Source organism: Onychostruthus taczanowskii, unplaced genomic scaffold, assembly GCF_017590055.1.
Source record: "Onychostruthus taczanowskii isolate IOZ18803 unplaced genomic scaffold, ASM1759005v1 scaffold38, whole genome shotgun sequence".
Taxonomy (NCBI): domain Eukaryota; kingdom Metazoa; phylum Chordata; class Aves; order Passeriformes; family Passeridae; genus Onychostruthus; species Onychostruthus taczanowskii.
The window spans coordinates 7,246,324-7,270,176 of NW_024501237.1; the positions used below are offsets into that span (position 1 = coordinate 7,246,324).

General features: G+C 36.9%; 1 protein-coding gene across 7 annotated transcripts in view; it reads left to right on the top strand.

The window, feature by feature from the left end:
• INPP4B (inositol polyphosphate-4-phosphatase type II B) overlaps window positions 1-23,853 on the top strand; it is a 319,336-nt gene that overhangs the window by 85,561 nt on the left and 209,922 nt on the right. The window lies entirely within an intron of this gene.

The window sequence follows — 23,853 nt, forward strand, 5'->3', positions numbered from 1 at the left end:
CTCACAGCCATTATGTCAACGTGAGGGGCTCATATAGTCAGAACAGCTTCATTTAAGGCTAAAATTCTGTTACACCCAAATAATTAGTAATGAATGACTTCCTGAAGTTTAAGTAGTGCTTGGAACTGCTCTCAGGAAGGTTTATCAGCAATGGCATTTGTGCAGAACCTAGATCAACTGGAAGGAGCCCAGTACAGCTGCCTGCAGTTGCTTAGGCTTGGCAGCCTGTCTTCAGGCACTGTGCAAAGTCTTGTCTCTGTGCTGAAAACCTGGGATACTTAAAATAGACTGTTTAAATCCTGTGCTCCTTGTGCTGGATGCTGGATAGTAATTGCAATAGGAAATCAGGAACTCTTTCTGTTAGATCCAGCTCTCTGTAAAGCTACTGTGCTGCTCTGGAGCTTTATGTGAAAGAAGACCCTGAGTCAGGAAAGTGCTAGAGGCATTTATCTCAAGCTGGGTTTTTTGCCCTTGTCTGCCAGTAAGGGTGCAGCTCCATGTACTAATTCCTTGGAAAGTGGTGCTGCTTGTACAAAGTCCTGCCATTTGCTGCCTTGTTTGTTGTGCTGATGGTGCTGGTTGTAGGGCTACCTTATACTTAGAGTAGATCCATGAAGTGCTGGAGGAATGTTGTTCCTTCTTACATAGAATGATTTCAGCTGAAGGTCTGGAGTACGTGTACACTTCAGAACATGTCCATAATGTGCACTTCCAGCTTTCACTCTCTTATATTTGCAGAAGATATGTTTTCATTTTAATTGTAAGATGTGGGTGGGCGTATGTTTTAATGATAAGCTTGTCATAGAAATCATATTTCACAACATCTACTATACTTTGAAATAAGATTAGCTTTTCAAGTAATTTCGATGTCTTCACAGATGGCAAGATGATAAGATTTACATTCTGCATTAAACACTTTACATCAAGGCTGAACGGGGCAAGTAGTTATGTAATTATTATCTGTGGTTAACAAAGGGAGCCCAAATTAAATACTTTGTAAATGAATGTGCAGGATTTATGGACATTTTTCAGGGTCAGATGCAGGTGGCATTGATATAAGATAGGCTGTTGCAGTAGCAGCAGTTGCTGGGGAATATGTGAGCCATGAGAGTTGGTGCTGCTTTCTGGGGCTACAAGTGAGCTGTGTTTGGTAGCAGCCTAGGGAGAGGAGGAAGCCACAGACACTCTGCTAGTGAGAAGCGTTGGGGAGAACTGTCATATAAACAGGCTTATTCTCTTCTCTTGCACTTCCTTTCCTTGTGGCCTTCATGAGCCTCTGTTAATAGGAATTGAAATTGTGGTAAGAGTTGCAAATGCCTGGGAGACTTTTTGGTCTCTCTACTGTGCTTTATATGCTCCTGTATCCTTATGCTTTTGTGTCACCATCTAGTTCTTTATGTGAAGGTGGAAACCCTTCCAGAATTTTGGTTTACCACAGTGGAAAAACAATTTTAGTGATAATGGCAATACAATTTCAATATATTCACTGATTAATGTAGTATGATTTTCAGAAAATGAAAATAAGAAATTAAATAGACCAAGACACATCAACCTTGAATCTAGCCTATCTTCACCTAGCTTAGCATTGCATTAACAGTACTCGATGTCTGCAAATTGGGTTTGTAAAAATGTTAAAAACTTAGTAGTTTTCAAAAATTCTTAGGCTTTTCTGTTAACTTTGAGTTAAAGTGTGAGATTGAGTGATTATCTATTTAAGACCATATGGCTGGAGCATCTTATGGTGCAAAAACTCTATTAATATCATTGGCATTCTGGACTCTGGTATGCCTTTGCCATTGTCTCTGTTATAGTTTGGCTGTTATAAGGTCTAAAGACATGATGGATTGTGGTGCCGAGGATAAACTACGTGAAACTCTTTTTTGGGGTGCTACATGAAAAAAACAGTTTTAGATGTTCCATAAAAAAAAACAAAAACAAAAACAAAAAAAACTAAACAAAAAAAAAAAAAAAAAAAAAAAAAAAAAAAAAAAAAAAAAAAAAAAAAAAAAAACCCCCCAAAAAAAAAAAAAAAAGCAAAAAAAAGCAAAAAAAACCCCTAAAAATAATAAGGTAGAATCAAAATATTGTAAATATTGTATAAAGTTCAACTTCAGATAATACATATTCAAAAGCTGTTGCAAGAACCTTGAAATTGACACAAGAAATGTAATAACTTGGGATTAAATTATCTGGGGTAGTTATTATGCCATAGCCAGGAAGTACCAGAAAAAGATATTTTAAAAGGTTTGTATGGAAGAAAATTATTATTTTGGATATCCAAGTAAAAACAACACATTCTGGTACATTAATGTGGCTATTGAAAAGTTTATTTGCATTTTCCACAGCTAAAAAATTAATATAAGAAATGTCTTAATAGAAAAAAATTCTGGTCTTCTGTTGAAGACTTTTCTGCTGCGTTCTTCTAGAGTGTCTGTCTTCTGAAATCAACAGCTATGATGAAAATAACATATTGACCTAGGCATAAAAATGTTGCTTTTTCTCCTAAAAGCAAATTTCCTGTTTAAGCACTCATTAAAAAAACCCCAAACAAAACAGAGAGGTAAAGGGGGGGCATTTATAGCATGTGTGTTTCTTATGAGCAAATATGGTTCCAGTGGTTTCCTTTTTCAGAGCTGGGATATCAACATTATTCCTACTGATGAAAAGAGCATGAAAGTCAGCCTTGAAAATTTCGATTGTATGTATGTAACTTTGTGGACATGATACTGCTGCTTAACATTCCTAGCCAGTTTCCTGAATTAAATTCTAGCTGCCTGTAAGGAAATGCCCAGTGTCTTTCAATTTATACACAGCAAAAAAGGTTAAATGGTAGCTGTAGTTCCTATCTTTAATATATTGATGTGGATAAGATGTTCTGGAAAGCTGATTCTTTTACTTAAGGGCTTCTTGTGTGAGAAACTTACCTGAAGAGAAGTTCTGTGGTAAAGAATTAATGAAGACTGATTGTGCATATCCCTGGTAATTATGAGAAAGATCGTTGGAACAAGCCTAATTTCATTTTCTCTTCCTCAGAAATTACTGCATTTATATTGGGCCCTTAGAGAGAAATTAAAGCTACCAGCTTAAGAAAACTTAAAGTCCTAATTTTGCTTTCACTTCTTTGGTTTATTGATATTAGAAAAATAAAATGAAGTATTTTCTGTATATTGAAATGCTGAGTTTTATCCTTAACTGCTTTTATGGCCATTCCTTTCCGTCCTCCTGGTCTCTTCATGAACATCTCTGCTCAGGATCCCTGTCCACAAGTCTTGTGTGTTTAGACAGTCTTGTTCACATGCCCAGAATCATGCTGAGGTGGTTTTGTGCAAGAAGATGAGACTGATGTGGCTGTCAAGCCTTTCTTTTGCTTGGTATAGGCCATGAGTACAAATCTCCTGCAGGAGAAAGAAAATTCGAGATGAGAGCATCTGAACAGAATTATAGATAGCCCCTTTTTTATTTTTATAAGTTTTTATGTGACACAGTGCTGGTCTCAACCCTGCTAGCTCCACAGCACTGGGGCAAGGAGTGGGCTGAATCCCAAAAGTTTAATATTCAGAGTTCAGCTTAGCTGGGGGAGAAAGCTCTACAGCACAGCTTTGTAATCCAGCATGGGCGGAGGTAAGAATGAGGGAGAGGTCTTCTGTATGGGTTCCAGAGAGTTTTATTCTCAGGAAGGTCCAGGGACAGAAAACAGAAATTCCGGATGTTCAAGGGTTTTTTAAACAGGGGAGGTTCAAGAGGAGGGTACAAAACTTTAGCCAATAGAGGGAAAACTGGGGAGGAGCATAAAGTGAGATTCGCAATTTACAAACCAATGGGGAGCACAAGGGGAGGGGAACAGATCCAACAAACAAAATGGGGCTTTGAAGGATACAAAAATGACAGGGAAGTCTCTGGAAAAAGAGGTAGGTATGAGGAGGGATTGACAGCTGTAGGGAGGAGGAACATCGAACATTCTGGGCAAAGAGGCTGGTTCAGGGTAACCAGATGGACAGGGGAGGTGGGAGGATACAAGTTAAGGATAAACCAACTGTATGGGGGAAACAGAATAAACCATTTGGAATACATAATAAAACACACTGCAACATTTACCAAATGTCAAATATAGTTATCTAATTTTGTATTAGTTTGAAGTCCACAGCAATGTGCTAAAGACAAGAATCAACTTAGTGGAAGCTGTTGCTTCCTCTGAAGTTTTTTGAGTTGAGGACTAGATTGACAAAATCAACACTGCACAACTTTATCCTCTGTTTTGCCTCAAACTCCAGAAAGATGAAGGCAATAGAGGACCTAGGACCTGTGGCCTGTGAAGACTTAGGGAAATAAGGCTCCAAGCCTAATGTACTCAGTGACTAGAGAGAGCTGGTACCTGCAAGCTTCCCTAAACCAGGAATTTGGAAGAAATCTTTAGGGGTTCCAGTAAAGGGAGAAAATATGCTTTTTTCCTTAAAATTCCAGAGGAGAAGGAAATGGTTTTTATTCCTACTCTGAGTAGAAATCTGGGACCAGTTGGGAATGGTATTCCTTTGGTCCCCTGACAACACAGATATGAGGTCATTCATCTCTGGGTCCTGGCTGGTGGAGGTTTAGTGGTGTTTTACCAAGAGAACTGAAAATGCACGTGTGGCGATGTTACAGTGTCAACCGTATTATTTTACCAGGTTGTCTGCAAGCTCACAATATCCTAAAGTGTAGCTGGGGTAGATGTGACAAAACAAAATGGTTCCATTAGTCATGTGTATTACTTTGAAATGTTCAGCTGGTGGGTTCTCCTCCTTATCAAATATGATTACACATTGCAGCATCTCGGTATGATAAACATACCCTTCTGTAACACTGAAAAGTCACTGTTAGCTGCTTTGACATGTAAATTATTAGTAATATGATGGATGTAGTGGGTACAGAAGTCAATGTTGTAAGTAGCTTCACAGGGTTTCTATGCAACTGAGTATAAATATGGTACTAATTCTTTAATGTGCTGTTATTTTATTATACCCTAGATTGCTAGTTTCCCTTTATGCTGTGTCATTTTGATCAGTTTCCTGGGGAATATCTAATGCTTCATTCAATGTTTAGGCACAGAACTTACAATGAGATGGTGTATGAAGCAATAAATGCTTTTTTGGGGGTGGCTAAATGCCAGAGCAGTGATGAAGCTGCTAAATGAGAGAACTGTTTGTAGAAGGGTTTTTTTGGGGAAGCATTTTTCTGTTTTGCTCTAGATGGAAAACAAAACTAGTAAATGGAAGCAGGAGAAATAATGTTCTATTTATTTTGGATTGAGAACATGCACTTTGCTGCTCACAGTCTCTGTGTGCAAACTGCTCGTGAAAGTCTGTCTGGAAGGATTTGGCAGCATGGCACAGGAGAACTCATTAAAACCACAAGGGAACAAATGTGTAACACTGTTTCAGCATTGTACATATATCTATTTGCAGGGGGATGTGTGCATGTGTGTTTGTAGTGTTTTGTGGATATATATCCATGTGTTCACAAGCACTGCATAGATGGGAGCAGATTTTGAAAAAAGTCTACTGTTTTTTGATGTCTATAAAGAAAAAAGTGGTTGTATGTGGCTTTTTTGGGGAGTTGGTGTTTGGTTTTAGGGAGGAGGTACTATGGCTGAAATTTTCCTTCGTCATTTATAATGTAGTCTGGAAAGTTTTTGATTTGCTGTTTGAGAACAGTGCTAAAACTATGACCTCTTAGTTTTATCTTCTCTTTTTTAGACCTATAATTGCAGCTTCAAGTTGGAATATAAAGTCCATATGAAGGTTTTAGTTGGCTCTGTAAAGGGTTTCCAAGTGGTTATGTTGCAATAAACATTGACATTTCCAGAACACTGTACAGCTTCACCATCTTTAATCCAGTGCTTTCAGCTGCACTCTTCTTTTAATAATAGTCATTAATGTGTTTTAATTTTATGCTGAAAAATCTTTGGGAAAACTTAGTTGCTGTTATCTGTAGTTCAACATTTCACTTAGTTGTTTCAGAAACTGTAAGCTTCCTGTTTATGACCGATGAAGTAAAATGCTGAAGGGCTAGATAAAGCTATATAACCTTAACTTGCTCATGATCATGCAGTAAAATCACTTTGTTGTCAGTGAGATTTTAGAGTGTTTTATCAAAAGACCTCCAAGTGCAGTATAAACCAAGAACCTAACAAACCCCAAAACTGAATGCTAAAATGTTGACATTTTTGAAATTGTTTCTTTGTTTCTTTTTCTCACAAAACACATGTGTTTGTGATTTGTCACAGTCCACATTTATGGTGAGATAAGTTTAACTTAATTTTGCATAGTCTGCAGTAAATGTTAACTCAGTGTTTACTTATATAAAGTTTTGTTAGCAAACTGTAACTTCTTGCTTGGATTCTTCAAATGCATGGGCTCTTGAGGCTGTGTATCAGGACATTGCACAGAATCTAGAATCTTTTCCTCGAGGATGAGCTTTTGTCTGTAGAACTGATCTCTCCAGATATGGTTGCACAACATTACTTAGCCATTGTGTCACAGGCTTAAAACACTTTAAAAAATTAGGATAGTATTCTTGCAACAGTTCAATATATGTTTTTTAGCCAAATTCAAATTCTCAGAGGTGAAAATGATAGGACTTTATGTAATTTTGCAGAACTCTGAAGTGATCCATATTGGCCTTTTGCTTGCCCGAAACCTATCTGTGTGGTGTGCTTTCTGCATATTTCCAAGTGTTTTCAAAGAATTTTTACTGGGGATTTTATTTTGTTTTCTTTTGTTATTGCTGTGGGAGTACAGCAAACTAGAAGAATGTCTTTTGTAGGAGGTTATTTAAAATAAAGACCAGGGTAATTTCAGGAAAAAACATTGAGCAAGTTATAAAAAACTGGCAAAATTGAACACATTCACAAATGCATTATGCTGAAGGAATTGATACAAATGCATTAAACACAATTGCCCATTTGTTCAGAAAAGTCCCTGAACAGGCCTAGCAGAAGCTTTGAGGTGTTTTAGAGAAGCATGATTATGAGCTTGCCCTGTTCTTAAAGAATTGCCTGTTTATTTTCCTTTGCTTGCTGTCATAAATTCACACAGTGCTATGTGGATCTTTGCACAGATGCAGCAATCGTTGTGTAGTTTATTTATTTAGGCTTTAAAAAATTTTAATTTTCTGCCTTCTGTTGTGATGTAAATGTGGTTCTGTCAAAGTAGTCTGGTTAGGAAATTAAGAGTTTGAATTTTTGTGAGACTGGAGGGATAAGCAATACTGTTTCTCTAGATGATAGCAAAGATTTCAAAATATTTTATTCTTGACTGCTTTCTTTATTGTGTACCATTTTTTGAATAATAGAATATTGGAACAAATTTCAAAGCAAATTGAGACATCTGTCGTGGTGATGGTAAATCTGATATTAATGTCATGCATAGTACCTAAAGGTGGCCTGTGAAATAGCCTTAGTATTTGATGAAGGATATGTATTTTAAGGCATATTTTAGAGCTTTTCACTTACCACTAATTTAACAATAAATTTTATGTTTGCTGTTTATAGCCAATGTGTGCTCCTTTAGACTTCAGTATCAGACACCATATTTGAGGCAAGTGAAATATATCAAAATAGAATTTAGATGTAAATGAAGAAATATTTAGGGCTTGTTGATGCTATGATCAACAATTTCTGGATTCATTGCATTTCAATAATCTAACTTTATAATGGCTGTATTCATTTTGCTTTGAATCCAGAAGACTGGTGGTTTCTGCAGCTGGACACTTTTGTTCTTCATGCTCTTGGCTTCAAATAGAGATTGCATACCTGGGGTTTTCAGTTTGGGACTGAATTTTGTGGTTTCCTTTTTAACTATACTTTGATTTTTATAAAATGTAGAAAGAAAACATTTACACAGAGAAGGTGCAATAGGTCTAAGTACAGATAAAAGTTTGCTTTAATGTATTTACTCATCATTATTTAAAAAAGAATTTAAAATTTAAAAAAAGAATTCTGTTAAGTAGAAACCCCAGTGCTACTCTTTGCTACGTCCCTTTGAAAACTGTATTTGAACTGCACAATTAATTGCTAAATGTAGTTTGAATTTAAACATGCAGTGGTGTCCCCACTCAAACAAGTAGGTGCCTTCCTTGCTCACACATATTCACCTATTGATCTTTCTTTCCTAACTGCTAAAAATACCTTTCCTAAATTTTTTTTCTGTGGGCTCATTACTCCTTTTTTCTTTTTGTGTGTGTTACGTTGAACAGTGATAGTGGTCTGATGGAAGAACTGATGGAAGAACACAATAAAGATCAGTAGCTGGAGGCTGTGGGGTTTATTAGACCAGGTGACATAGCTGACACATGACACGTTCTTGATCACAAATGCCTTTGTTAAGGAAATCAAAACATCAGTATTCAAAATTAAATAGAAAGTGAAGACTGTTTCTAAGTGTTGAATAGAGATCAATTTTGCCATCTCAGAAACAGAAGGTAGCTCCTGGGAGGGGATGCAGGAGAAAAGTAGACAGTATTTTCTTGGTGGAGTGAAGAGATGTGAAAGCATTTGCCTCCTAAGGGTCAGGCAGTTTATAGCTGGTGGAATGTGAGGAGTTGACTGTGGAAGGAAGAGATCATATGGGGCCCATAATTTTTATTTTAAGGCCCCTTGGATGTATTTGGTATCTAGGAGAGTTATGCATTTTTGCCATTATGTCAGTCTAGTTCCTTGTAAAACTGCATCCGCCATTTCAAAGCTTGGATTTGAGAAATGCTGTGTAGGTTTCCCTTGATGATGGTTGAGAGCTCAGAGATGAAACAACTCTTTAATGAGAAGTGTCCTATCTGGCTGGTTTTGTCCCATATCAATTGTCTGCATGAATGAGCCTATTTCTTAAATATTTGTTCATGCTTAGTTATGGTTGTTACAAATACTCCAAAATAGGAATGTATGATGTTTTAGTAAAGCAAAACAGTGATTTTTTTTGAGTTGAAGGACTTGTTCTTCTAACAAGTATCTCTGTACAAATTTGTCTGTTAAGAATAAATTGGGGCAAGCTTATTTTTTGTGAGATTTCACCATTTCCTTTGATATTAACTTAATCATAAACATTAGTCTTGCTGTTTACATTTTCTCCGGATTCCAAAGCACCAAAGTCCTGCAACCATGTGAATACTTTAATTCATGAGAGATGTAATCCTGAACACCAAAAAGCCAGTAAGATGTCTGAAATAATGTTGCTAATCAGTAGTGAAGGGAGATGTTTTTCTTTTTTAAACTAAAATTGATGAAGCTTAATTAATCTCTCTCATTTCAAATAGTATGATGTAAGCTTTCTAAATTGAGAGCTTATAACCTAGATAGCTTATAACCTATAACCTTTCCTCTGATTGCCCACACATGAATTGATCACTCTGTTCAGTGACTTAATGGTTTCAAGGGAATATGAGAAGAAATTTCTCTGGGAGATAAAAAACCAATAATCTTTATTTCTATGGCTGTTGTCTAAGGTTTTTTGCTTTGTTTTTCCTCAGATATCATATCCTCTGTATATCTCTGCTATATTTTAAGGGCCTAATTCTGCTGCTCTTACAAAAGACACAGATGTGCAGATTAAAGGCAGAGTGTACCTTGCTCTGACATATCTTCTTAGAAGTGGCCTGGAGAGCTGTAATTTCTTCAGCTCCAAAAAAGAGAGGAAAGGAAAAGCAAGTGCTGGAGAAGGAATGGTGAAGTTAACATGAAGAAGCCTAAGAAGAATTCAAGTATTTCTCTTATTTGGTTCTCTGTTCAGAAGTTGGTGTTTAGTGACATTGGGTCTGGTGACAATTTACAGGTCTTCTAGGATGACTTCTGATCCTCTTAGGGACTACAGCTAATCACACATTCCATCTCTTAGCATGACAAGTCTTAAGCATCCTGAAAAATATTCTGTTTGCTACTTCTGAAAGCACTGTGCAGGAGATTAAAGCTTAGGGGCTGTGTTGGGGAAAATCATAGCCTGCTTTCAAATGAACATCACTGTGGGCAGTCCAAGGAAGCAGAAGGAGTTATCTTTACAATACATACACTAGATACATTTGCACTTTATAATTAAAAATATATCAAACCACTTAATTTTTGCAGTGTTTCTATTCCAGTTTTTTTTTTTTATCCTAAGGTTGTGTGAAAAGTGAGTAACACGTAGTGAATTTTGGGTTAATTTTTCACATTGGGGGAAAATGTAAGAATGGTTAAAAAGGATATTTTGTTAGGAAGTGTTCCATCCTGAGGTTCTCTTTGGCGTTCTGTGGTTCATGAAGCTCAGTCTTGAATAAAGTACAGTTCTCTGCAGAGGTAATTTGCATAACATATTACTTGTTGGAGACCAGTGAGTAGAATGCAGTTTGGTCCTGTTTTCTCTGCTCTTGAAGTATATTTAGAATGCCATATTTTGCTACAGTTTGTGTTGTCACTTATGATGTTCATACTTTAAATGTATTAGACTAGTTGCACATGTAGTTTGTGCATCATTTAAATCAATGATCTCTGTGATTCCTGAAAATATCTTTTACTTCCAAAAGTTCATGGAAAATAGTTATATAAGCAACTATTTTCATTCACTTTATATGCTTGCATTCTTCATTTGCCTTTCAATATAGTTTTTCTCATCTTCTGATGCAAATAATGCTGACTACTATATTGCTAGTCTTCCACTTACGTGAATAACTAGTTGAATATAATATCAGGTCTAGGAACTGTGACAGCCTGGTGCTGTCACATCTGCATAAATAGTGAAAAGAAGGTTGGCAGTGAGGTGAGAAATTCTGTTACTTGCTAAATAGTTAAGATGGGGTGCCAAATATGAGTAGTCATAAAATACCCTTGCAAGTCTAAACCATTAGCAATTAAGTAGCAGATAAAAGTCAACATCCATAAATGTTGATGAAGAACACTAGACTTGTGAAGAAAGTTTATAAGCATTTTTCCTTATCACACAGCTTGGGTTCTAGGATTCACGTTACTTAATAGACACAGGATGGAGATATTATTATGGCAGAAGAATATACAATATTGAGGGAGATTTTGGATTGTTGAATTCTGCTTGCTAGCATTTAAAGGGCTGTTTTTAATTCTGCAAATTATATGTTTGTGATTGCTATGGAGTCATTTGTTAATATCTCAAAATTAGATTTTTTTTTTTTTACTCTGGTAATGGACATATTGCTGTGGAAATGTATGGAAATAAATTTAAGACCACTAGCTTTTCTGTTTGTGAATGATATTACACTATAATTCCTGCTCCTTTTTTTCTTGTTGAATCTATAAGAAGCTGTACTTTTTCTGTGGAGTGATGGACATCATCTTTGCTAATGCCTGAATATCAAATGTAAGTGGTAATGTTTTTGTAGCATAATCAAAAGTGTAACCTGTGTACATACCTTCATTATTGAGCTACTATCAGTCTGATTAGATCATTTGCCAGTACCAGGGAAAATAACTCATGTGAAAAAACACAAGCAGTTTGGTGTATGTAGCATCCCTAGTCTAGAGGGTTTTGATTTAATTTTTTTGAATTTGTGAATATATGCTTTTAAAAGAAATTAACTCTGCAATTCACACACACACACCCCAGATGACTGGGGAGGCTTTAAATAAGGTCTTATTAGAAGAAGTTTTGCTTTCTGTTGTATTCTTTCTACAGTGCTATAGCTTTACTTACTGTTTTAACACAAAGGAATTACCTGGAATGTCACTTCTAATTTTAACTGTCAGCTTAGTTCTTGGCTTGATATACCTATCAGTGGGTTCCCTCCCCTGCCTCCAGGAACAAATCTCCTGTTGTAAAATCGGTTCACAATGGCGCACTTCTTCCCCCCCACAATGGTACACCAAATCAGATCTAGAGGAATGCAGAAATAGCTCAAATGTGATGTTCTCTTTGACAGATTCAAAAGTTTCTCAGTGCTTTAATTTTCTAGGTTTGGGGACTCTTCTTTAGCAGTTTCGCTGAGATATTTGATTCAGATTTAGAAATAATGTAATTGTCTCCTCAAATGACTGTTTTACAATTTCCCGATATGGGATGGTGGTTGGGGTGCCTATTGAGTTTATCACTGTTTAGGGGAAGATGTAAGAGTTTGTCCAGTTGCTGTTTGGCGTTTGGATTGATTCAGTAAATTTTTGTTACAGTTATTGAATAATACCAATGGCAGGAGTAAAACCTCCCAAATATATTGCACCTTAACACAGTGGTTCAGACCTGATTTTGATAATATTTTCTATGCATAAAGACAAGATCATTACAATGTGCCCTTTTAATAAAAGAAAACCTAGAAAAATAAGGTAATAGCTAGTCCAGATGAGCTTATGTTACGCATCTAAAATAGGAGAAATTTTGGATCTCTTCAGATGCTGAAAAACAAAGCAGATCCTTTATCAGATATGCATAATGGTTTCCTTGATCACAATTTTGTTATTTAATTTGTAAGTAAGTTTCTTGTTAGCTTTTTGTGTGACAGGCCATAGCACAGCTCATCTAAAGGATGAAAAGTCCTCCATAATGGCAATTCTGAAGATTTTTTTATTCAGGTTTGTGTCAGGATATGGGAAATGTTTTGCAGCAACAGGTGTTTTATTTTCTGGCAGCCTTATGCTCTTTCATCCTTTTTCCTTGTTTTCCTTTCTGTTTTCTCTTATGTAAAGAAGAAGTAAATACATGTCCTCTGCTCAGTGGCCTGGATCTTGGATCTTGGAAGAGCATTCAGATTCATTTGAAGCTGCAGCGTTCATTCCAGCTTCCACTGGTGCAGAAAGGGAAGTAACTTGTCTCTAAAGAGGCTCTTGAGCTGCAGCATCTGGGGGCTTAAAATGCAGAGAGCTTGAAATCATCTTCTTCTCTCTTGTGTTTGCAGTTACTGTTGTATTCAACTGCATTGTGAGACAGACTGCACTAAGACAGCTTATCGAGAATTGTTTGAAAGCTATTTTTGCTGCCTACTTGCCAATTTATTTGTATTACACACTTGTCATTCATGTACAAATCAAAATACCACGTCTTTCAGTCTTGGCAACTATAGAAAACTACATGGAAGGTGTCATTCCTCATCCTTTGTCTTTCCAAACACCTGGCTCACCTAAAAGCTGTGTAACAGCTTTTCTTTGCCTACTGACATATATATCCACTCACCACAGTTATATGTTTTGGAGGGAATGTTATGTCTGGGGACTTCTCATGTTTCTTTCTTGGTCATATCTCCACTAAAAGATTGCCAGCTCTTGAAGGTATGAGCCTGCATTATCTACTTTTCAAGGAAGAGTTACCTGGTTTCAAGAGAGACTCTGTTGGGGCTTTGAAATGTAAAGAATTAAAATAGTTACCAGGATCATTGCAGTGGAAGACTCTTCCTAATTAGTCTGCTGTTTGTTTTGTTGGACTATTATTGCCTATTTTCCCAAACTGACTTTAGCTCTTGGTCATAAAGACCTGGTAGATCCTCAGAGAATGCTTCACTCAACAGCACTTGAGAATTGCTGCTGGGTTGCCACTGACTTGATGGATTCTATAAATAAAAAAGTTCTCAACATAGCACTTGGGTTATTACCAAAACTCACAGCACTGTTTCACTACTTTTTCCTTTTCTCTCTGTTTTAAACAATCAGATGGGCTGTTTTTCTGTCTGCATGACAATATGTTCCTTTTAGACCAGCCCAGTGAGAGTAATTTTTCGAAGAAATCAGTTTACAAGTAGTTTCTAGATAAGACTATTTTTTCTTAGTGAACTACAGTTTGTCTCTTGAATTTATATTTCATATGAATTTTTCATATTTCAATACAACATTGTGTGCTTTTTTCATACTTACCTGTTTTATTTAAACCTTTTGTTTCCTTTGGGTGTTGATTTGTGTTTAATAACTGGGTTTGGAGTATTCATTTAGTAAGTGGTAAAATGTTAGAGAGAATAAATACAGAGTTTTCAAGGAAATCCTTTTCTGAAATGTGTTCTGTTTCTAGTCAGCCTTTCAGTCTTGTATTGAATTGTCACAGTTTTAGTAATGAAAGACAGTGTATCACAATGTAAGTAAAAGGTCCTTTTGTGAGAAAAGCAGGATCAAGACATCCACTTGAAAATTAACCCGAAACCCTTGGCAAAAAGTTTGAGTCTTGTTCTGGTGGGCCAAATAAAGCAGCATAGATACAGAGAAAGGGGTAGACAAGAAAACTTGTGCATATTAGGCAGGTGTTATAAATATGAACTGTTTTATGAAGTCATCCAGTAAGTGGCAGATATGTTAACCTAAAGTTCAGGCTTTTGGTAAAATTGCTGCACAATATGAAAAACATTTTATCTTTAGGATCACTTGGAATAAAGTACCACCTGGGGAAGGGGTGCTGAAACAAGCATTTGCATTAATCCCTGAAGAATCTCACTGAAGTTGAGAGTGAGCTCTGTAACATTCATGTTGGGAACCTGGTGTGAAGGGAGTTATGGGTGCATAGACTGAGGGTTATTAGTTAACAGTTAAGGATAAAAAATGGATAATGGATAATAAGAGATTTAAGGGAAAAAATACTAATCCTGAGGGAGTGATTGATAGCTTTACTCTTCTGAAATATGAGTCACACTTATTAACTAGGAAAGTTTGCATCTTGTCTGCAAAGCACTCACAAAAAATTATAGTGGTATTTTGTATCCTATTGCATTCAGCAATAGGTCCATATAATTTAATGTCATTTGAATTTCATAGCCAGAGACCATATTCAAAGTTTCAAGTGCTGATAAAGAAATCCCTTTCAAATAAAAATGGAAGAGAAATGCCTTCTGTAAAATTATGTGTTATTTTGTTCACTTGAAAATATCCTAGTCTTTGAATAGAATCTGACATTTGATTCAGCCTTGTTAGAAATTATGAAAGTTTGACTGAGCTGGGATTGCCTGACTTTCCCAGGAATGAGGTGTCATCTAAACTTTCAAATACTGGAAGTAAGACAAAAACCCTCTGAAGTTACTTTTTAAAGTTTCCTGCAGGGTCTTTTCTTACAGTTTATTCATTTTTTAACTCATTGATCTGAAGTAGGATGGCACAGATCAGTAATTAAAGAATGCCTTTATCCATCTGCCTAGTGACTTCTGTGCTTCGTTGTCTTTGTATCTCTGTGTCACTTCAGGTGTGAACAGACAAACAGAAGGACTTCCCAGTTAGGTTCCAAATCCTGATGTTTTGCCGTCTTTGTTTCACAGAGCTCTGATACCTCTGAAGTAGTAATCCTGGAGTGCTTCTGGGTAGTGGAATTCAGGAGTAAAACAAATGTTTCAATAGTTCTCAGTAATTAAGACATATCTGATATGTTCAGTGTGACTCTTATTTCTGCCAAAAAAAAAAAAAAAAAAAAAAAAAAAAAAACCCCAGCCACCCAGGCATTGGAATTTCGCTAGAAATTTAACTAAAATATATCCCACTGTCTGTTCAATGCATACACTTAAATACTGGTGGTCTCTGAATTCATGCCTACAAAGAAAATCCTAAAATCAAGTGAAAGCTATGTCATCATCTTCCTCTGACAATAAATAGAAGTTTGAGACTCTGTTTTGTCAGGTATCTTGTACAAGATGGGGTTTATGTTGATGCATAGTCAATGCATCTTATTCTTCAATAACTAATCATTGCTAACTCCCTATTAAATGACAAGTTTTCTGTTTTTCTTACCTCTTGCCAATTATTCATTCATACAATTGTTAAAAACAGCAGAAAAAATAGCTCTCTCATATAAATCAGAATCCTTATTTAGGAGAAAGATTTCATCTGGAGAAAGTGCTGACAGTTTTCTCTGCAGGAGCCACTGAAATAGCCATTGTATTACATTTTTTTTATGACATGAATTCTTTCTGATACCTCTGCAGGGGTTTTGAAGTCCTTAGAACAATTTGCCATTTTCTGTTAGCTGTGTTGGTCTAAGAGCCAAGGTAAAAAAGTTAGGCTGTATTTGTGGGCTTGATGGATACATTTAAATTCAGTAGAAGCTCCTATCTTTTTATGCACCACAGTCTCCAGCCCACTTCTAAGAAAGGGTTGCATTAATTATGCTGACTTTTGTCCTCACCTGCTGAAGTGATTCATAGTGGTTGGTCATGTTTGAGAAGGCAGTGACTTAAATTATATTAATTGTGAATTTTATCCTTAACTGGGTAGTAATCTGGGGAATAGCTCAAATCCGGAATAGCTCAAATCCTTCATCTTTTGTAGGGAACAAAATAATGTATTTCATACCTGGTGTTGAGGCACTGCATCAAAAAGTATTTCTTTCTGGGTTTGGAAGCATTGCTTTCCCTGACTATAAGAGCTGAATGTTTCCCATTGACTCTCAAATTGAGACTTTCTAATTGTGCCCTCAATGAGTCCAGTTCATTCATAGAGTTCCCAACTTTATGAGTATGAATACAGTTATGTCAGTTCCCTTCTGACACTTGTGTTACAATGCTTGAACACAATGCTGCTGAATGAACCCAGAATACAGCTGTAATTGCTGACAGGACTCAATTAGCTTTGGAGCCTGCAAACAGGATGATTTCTGTGGCAGCGACACTGGCAGATTTTAAGCCCAAAAGCTGGGGCATAGACAATAATGGATACTAAGTAAGCACTTCAGGCTGCCTGTGGAGAAAAGACAGCCTGTGAATATGTGTGGAGGAAGAAATAAGTTTGTATAATTAGGAACTAGCTGAGAGACAGACTTTCCAAAACCAAGTTTTGAAGGTTGATGGTGTTTCAATAGGAATCAGGGGTAAGGGTGGCATTCTGTGCATCCTCTAAAAACGTATTAAAGGGGAAAATAAGAAACAGTGTAGGAAAGTTCAGGTAAACAGAGCCAGCAAATGATGATGAATTCCTGGGGCATGACCAAACAAGACAGAGGAAAAGACAAGACAGGTAGAGGAGAAATGTATTTCAGACTTGGCAATTTTCCCATGCTGGAGAGCAAGGATGACAATCTGGCTGGTGATTTGTTGGATGGGAAAAGAAAGCTGAACTATTATAAGGTATTAGAATAAAACTGAAGACAAATGAAAACGATATACAGTGTACAGAATGAGGATAAAGTACTAAAAGAAGTGAAATAATAATCCATGTGCTGTAGGGTAGAATGAAATTCAGAAGACAAAACGGGGGAGAAAAGCAAGACTCATGAACTAGGAAGAGAGGCCTTTTATCAGTAGGGGCTTTGACCATGAAAAGCTAGTTGTGTTGTCACAAGATTAGATCCATTGGCTATTGGGAGCCAAAAAAAGCTGTAGAATGTATATCTGGGACTTTAAAAGATTCAGATGAAAGCAGGATAGGAGGACATAGCTGCTCACAATGTCAAATTTCTTGTGGAACTCATGGAGGAGAGTTGTGCCACAGCACAGCAGAGGCTCCAAGTAAGGAGGCTGTGAGATTTAACCTGTGTTCAAAGGACATTTTCTTCATCTTGCAAGCTTCAGTTTGGAACCGTGAAGGGGGATTGGAGAGCGCCTTTGTCCAATTGTCTCCATGTGTCTCTGACTGGTGGATTGAATCCTAGGAGTTATAAGAGTGAGAAAAGGAGACTGAGTGGGATATTGAGGAAGAGAACATAATGAAGGGCAGTGGAATAAGCATGGAGGGAAAAATAAGGACATGTTCATGCGACCTCTAGTGATTCTGTGGAGCTGCTGATCACCTCAGGGCACTGTGGGCTGTGAAACAGGAGGGCTGTACAGAAGTCATCAGACAAAGTACATAATCCTGTCAGGGCTTCAAGTGCTTGTGAAGCAGCCTAACTCAGAAGGTTTCCAAGTGGACCATGGAAGGAAAGAGAAGGGTTTGTTAGATGAACTTTGACTCTGCATGTGGTGAAGGCTTTATGTGCCCTTCTACTGAGAACTGGTCACCATTAGCAAGACAGGGTGGTCTTTGGGTCGCTGTTGTGCTTCCCTGAAATAGGGCAATAGGGGTTCTGTGATTCAATGTGGAAACTGACACCAGGAGCAGTCTGAAGTTGACCACTATGTTGTACAGAGCCTCGTGCATATACAACTCTGCTCCCTTTCCTCCACATAATGGTGTACAATGCAAAATTGGGAATGTCCCCAAGAAAAAACAGGCACAGTGAAATGAAACCAGATGCGAGAGACAGCATGCAGGCACTGCCTTATTTTGATCTGTAAATCTCTTCTGTCATTCAGGAGGAGAGATTCGTTAAAGCCTGTATTGCTTCCCTGTGTGTGGTCCCTTAGTGAGAGTTAGGGAGGTAAGAGCTGTAACATCCAGGTAGGGCTGGTGAGGTGGGTGGGAGTGAGCAAAGGAAGAAAGCAGATTTTCGTACAAGGTCAGTCATCTAAATCATAGTAGATGAACTTAGTAAATCAGGAAAATAATAAAAAAGGGACTGTATGTAGGGATACCCCTAAGACAGCAAGCATTCCCTTTTGCCATTTGTAGTATGCAAGCCACTTAAATTTGGAGACTTTTGTTTCAATAGTGGTGGCCTGGAAAGGCAGATCAGGATTACTCCCTGTTTTAGAGATGCATTAATGAGGCATATGCAAAGGTTTCCCTTGCAGATCTAGGCAGAGAAGGAAGGTCTCTGAATCCTGCTTTTTTTAAGGCAGACTGATGGTCCAGCCAGAGATATGAACTGCTTCCATTCAGGAAAAGCAATCCACTGCTTTGCAAAGGCCACCCTTGGAACTGTCAATGAATGCTGCAGTGTATTTGTTCAGGGATCTTGAGATACCAATGTGGTATTCAAATATTTGTGTGGTTTCCATTGCTTCCAGTATAGGTGTGGTGTTTAATGAAAGGGTATAAGCAGTGTGGCCTTTGTGGAAGGTACAGGCATGAGAAGAAACAGTGTTCTACTGCAGTGGTCAACCTGGGGCGTCATGCTATATTAATTTCAAATACACTCTTAGTGAGGCTCTGTAGGGACTTAAATGGAACTTATAATAGTAACTTATGTAAGTTTATTCCAGCATTGCAAAATTTAAAAAATCACTGAAGATAAAAAATTTAATTAAATTCTTTATCTTTGATTGAAAAGGTAACTTCCAAAGAAAGATTAACATAACATCATGAGTAACCATGGGATGATTTCATCACTACTAATTTGAACATGAAATGCATCATCATATAGAATTCAGACAGCTTTGTGAATTAAAAGCCTCTGATGTCTGTATTAGAAGTATCCTGCGGATATAATTTATGTATTAAAGCTTTCATTCTACTTTTGTTACAGCATATGGTAGTTAGCTGTGTTGTTGCTTCATATTTTGAGTGTCAGTGACTCACTGATATTCTTAACCCTTTTCCATTGCTGCTGAGCTGAGAACTGCTTTTTTGCTGGTGTGTGTGAAAAGAGACAGACAACCTTTAACCTTTTTGAACTCTCTTACTTTGCATGTTAGCCTAGGAGGAAAAATAGTGATCCTCTAAAAAAGTCAAGGCTGTCATTGTGGATGTTGACTGTGGGCTTTGTACATTTTATTAATTTGAATTGTCCCAGTAATTTCTTCTTTGTCCTGTTCAACATGACGTTATGCTTAAACTCTCATGAAGGAAAATACAGCAAGCCAAAGAGTATCAGTCTTCCTGTCACCTTTAACTGTCTAGTAAAATAAACCAAAAAACTTCTTAAAAAAAAAAAAGGTTAATAACAAGTGAATGAGGTGTAAAACCAAAGTGGAAATGTATTTGTTTTATTTTATTATGTTTTTATTTTGAAAACCTTTCCATTAATCTGCAGTCTTTTGAAAGACAAGAATCAGCTCCAATAACTGCCTAAAGCTTTTTGGTGAATTAACGGAAACCAAAGTTTCTGTGTAAAAGGTTGTGACTAAAATTGCAATAAAATACTTTAAAAATTTCAGGGAAATATCACTCAGACATTTTTAGCAAGAAATTAAAAACAGCTGACCTATATAAGTATTTAGAGGGAAAAGAAGCAACTGCTACTGTTAAATTGAAAAACTTAGGAAGAACAAATTTTATTATGAAATAATGTAAAGAAGGAAAAATTTTCTGAGGATGAAGGAAATAACATCAACATACATTTCTGATTTTAGGCTGTTGGATTAGAGTAGAAAAGGCTTTCCAGTGCCACTAGGAATGTGTCAGCTGTTTGTGCTGTTCCCTTTTTCGACAGCAATCCTTCAGAGTAGGGGCATTGAGTTACTTATTTGAGCAGAAGAAGTCCTGTAGAACCAAAACTGTCTATGCTGACTTCTGTGGGAGAAAGTCACACTGAGACGGTGCTTAAGCAGAGTTGTTGGTGAGCAGACCATATCCTCAGGTCTTGCCTTCCGTTGGGTCTCTGATACTGAAATGAGGAGGAGCAGTGAGAGATAGAGCTACAGTGATATCTAATTTTCCTTTCAATTTAGTACTGTGGGTATTTTGAAGGAATTTTTGGTGAATTAGAGATGAGACCTCTGAGTTGCTTTTGATGGTGTGATTTATTTTTCTTGTTTTCTACATAGGCAGGAAGGGGGAATTTGGCTCACATCTTCACTGTATGGCTTAGATGGTCACAAGACCTCTAGTTACAAGACCTTTTAAGGATTTATTAACCAATAAAACACTGCTAACAACTCAATCCTTAAATATTTTGTCTTATGGTCTCATGCTAGAATGTAAGCTTTCTTAGCCAATCATGTTATGACACACAACCTTACAGTACTACACTTCAAAACTCTAAACTTTACTTAGCTTAATGTGTCTCTGCTTCAAACTATAAATCCATATTCTTGCTTCTAGCGCTTAAGTTTGGAAGCCTTTTCCACGGACTCAGATAAAATCCTAATTATAGGATTTTAATTCTAAGCTTTGGCCTACAGGTCCAAAGTTCTGAGAATTCCCTGCATTTTGGATTCCAACAACTACTACTGAGTTCAAAGTTTGTTCTGCAAAGAAAACCAGTGTATTTAGTTTTTTTAAGGTATTCCCCTGGTTTATGAGCTGGAAACCCAACTTGGGAATGTCCAACTTTAAGAGGAGGATTATTGTTCTGCTATTGCAGATTCACAAATAGAAAATTTTCTTAATATAGTATGTTCTTAAAGCTTACATGTCATCCTGTTCAAAAATGGTATCACAACAATAAAACTAGGAGTGCAAACTAGATGAGCCACTGTTGTTGAGGTTAGCAGTAAGTGCTTTCAAAAGGTAAGTTTTTTTTCCAAAACTACTCATCGTATCTCCTTTCAGCAATAACAGTATAGTGCAGGGTGCTTGTGTTCTACAATAACTTTTAGCAGCAAAGTATGAAATGCTTTTGTCCACCTATGAAGTACTACTGCATTTAGGTCTACTATTTATATTGTTATAAATTAACATATCTCTTATTTATTTGAATGTTAATATTTTAATAAAACATGGACCAGCAATTTTTATTTAATTATTTATATAACTCTTCTGATATGTCTGCGCTTTGTTTGAGGCCTTGGTTACATTTGTTGGTCCATTACTTTCATTTTGGGAAAGATTCATATCAATTTTTTCCCCCTACTGATATTTGGAATTAAATGTCTGAGCTTGTTAGGGAGTACTGTATGCAGTTGATTTAAAATAATAGTCGGCAACTATTTGAAGGAGAAGAGCAAAGAGATTATGATCTTTATTACATAAATAAACCTGTGTGCTCCTTTATTGCAACAGACTTTTTTTACCAGCATGCATTTTTCTTGTTGTATTTCCTCTGGCAAGTTGACTTTTGGTACATATATAAACCTTCCAGTACCTACAGAAGAGCTGGAGAGGGACTTCTTACAGGGCCATGGAGTGATAGGACAGGGGGATCAGTTTAAACTAAAAATGAACAGGTTTAGATGTTAGGAAGAAATCCTTCACTGTGAGGATGGTGAGGGACAGGCACAGTTTATCCAGAGAAGTTGTGGGTGTCCCATCCTTGGGGACAAGGCCAGGTTGGAGGGTCCTTCAGCAGCCTGGTCTAGCAGAAGGTATTCCTGTCTAGGGGCAGAGTTATTGAGCTAGATAATCTTTAAGGTCCCTTCCAACACAAACCATGCTGTGGTTATGTGCATTGAAACAGAATGGAAAATAGGTAACTTACCTACTGAGATGGGTAACTTACCTACCAGGTATACTGGTATCAGTGTACCTACTGATACCTTCATTCTTACTGCAGAATGAAACTTTTTACATTTGCAGTGATGAGTATTTTCCAGACATTTTCATATGCTTTTCAGAATTTAACTTAGCTGTCAGAGTACTCCAAGGATCTAAATATAGCAAACTGTAGTGTTCTGAAGTGATAGTTTAGAATGAATTTCCACATCTCAAAACTAGCACCTGTTAGATCAGAATTATGCCCACTTCTACTGCATTTCACTCTCCATTTCTGGTTCCATGCATATTAATGATGATTCAGTAAGCCTTTTGAGCTTGGCAGTCTGATTTTTACAGCTAAGAGGTAAATATAAATAACATGATTTCATGAATTGAAAAACATAGATTTCCTCCCAAAGCAGATGTTTTTTACCAAGCTAGTGGTAGGATATTTCAAGGCAAGATTACTGTTCCTATTTCCATTTAAAGATAAAGGGAGAAATGAAAAGAACACTTTGGTATATTTGTATTTTGGCTGGTAAGTGTTGACTTGTTTCTTTGACAGCTTTTCTTTCACCTAAGGTATTTTGGATATCCAAACCGCTTTTATTAAAATTGTCTGTGTTTTTTTCCTTTAAAAGGTTGAATGGTATAAGCAGATGTTAACTTTGTGGTTTTTTTTTTTGTGTGTGTGCATTTTGGTGGCTTTTTTTGTTTGTGTGTGTGGTTTCTTTTTGTTGTTATTGTGCAGTTTTTAAGTTTCGTTTGGTTGTTTGTTTTTTTTAATTTTTTTTTTTTAATTGAAGTGAATTAGTTAATTTTGATCTTGATGCTTACATTCCTTTCCTTTCCTTTCCTTTCCTTTCCTTTCCTTTCCTTTCCTTTCCTTTCCTTTCCTTTCCTTTCCTTTCCTTTCCTTTCCTTTCCTTTCCACTAGTAGCTCCAAAATACTATGAAATATGACAGACTTCAGACTCAGTGATGTCAATGACAGGAGGAGGAAGTAGAGCATTCTGCTGGTGTAGACCTTATAAGAGCAACAGAAAAGTTAATAACTCTTCTAAATACTGGTCTTTCTGAAGGCTACTTCATGAAAGTATGGCTCACATGGAGTACCAGATCACAGGAGAGCTTACAGCTAAATCTTCTGTCTCTTCAGTCATCTTGGACAAACAGCAGAGCTCATATTGATCAGATTTGGTCGCTCGAGAAAAGATCTTGTCTGAAAACAGGATCTAATGAACATCTGAAGCTCTCTAAGATTTTGAATATTCTTCTCTCAAGAACTGAATACCTGTTTTTTCTGACCAAGTCAGGGTTAAAGGCAAGCATTTGAATCCTTATTAGCTTTTTATCTGCCCCTGAAGCAGATGTTTCCACTTAATTTCTCTTTCCAGTCTTTCCTCATGAAATCTATGGTCCAGATGGTACATGAAATGTTACCCAGCATTTTTAGCAGCATCTGCAGCCACACAATTGGATTTCCTTAGATCCAGCCCAGACAAAAAACTTGTCCTATCTCCACAGGGATTTGTGTACAGTTTTTAGAGCCCTCCAGACCTGAGGTTTCATCTTTTATCCCCTCCATAACCATAAAAGCAGAGGTTATTGGTAACTGGCAGATGCTCAGTTTATGAAGTGAAAACCTGTTTAGAATAACATGTGTGCAAGTGCCCAAGGTTCAATACTCAAGGTAGTAAAAGAAATTTAAGTTCACGTTGTATGGAAAAGAACTTTTCTATTGTTTCTATTGTTGTTTGGATTTTGAAACTAAGTGTGAAAACCTTTCAGTGTTCTGTGTTGTCCAGTGATATGATAAATAT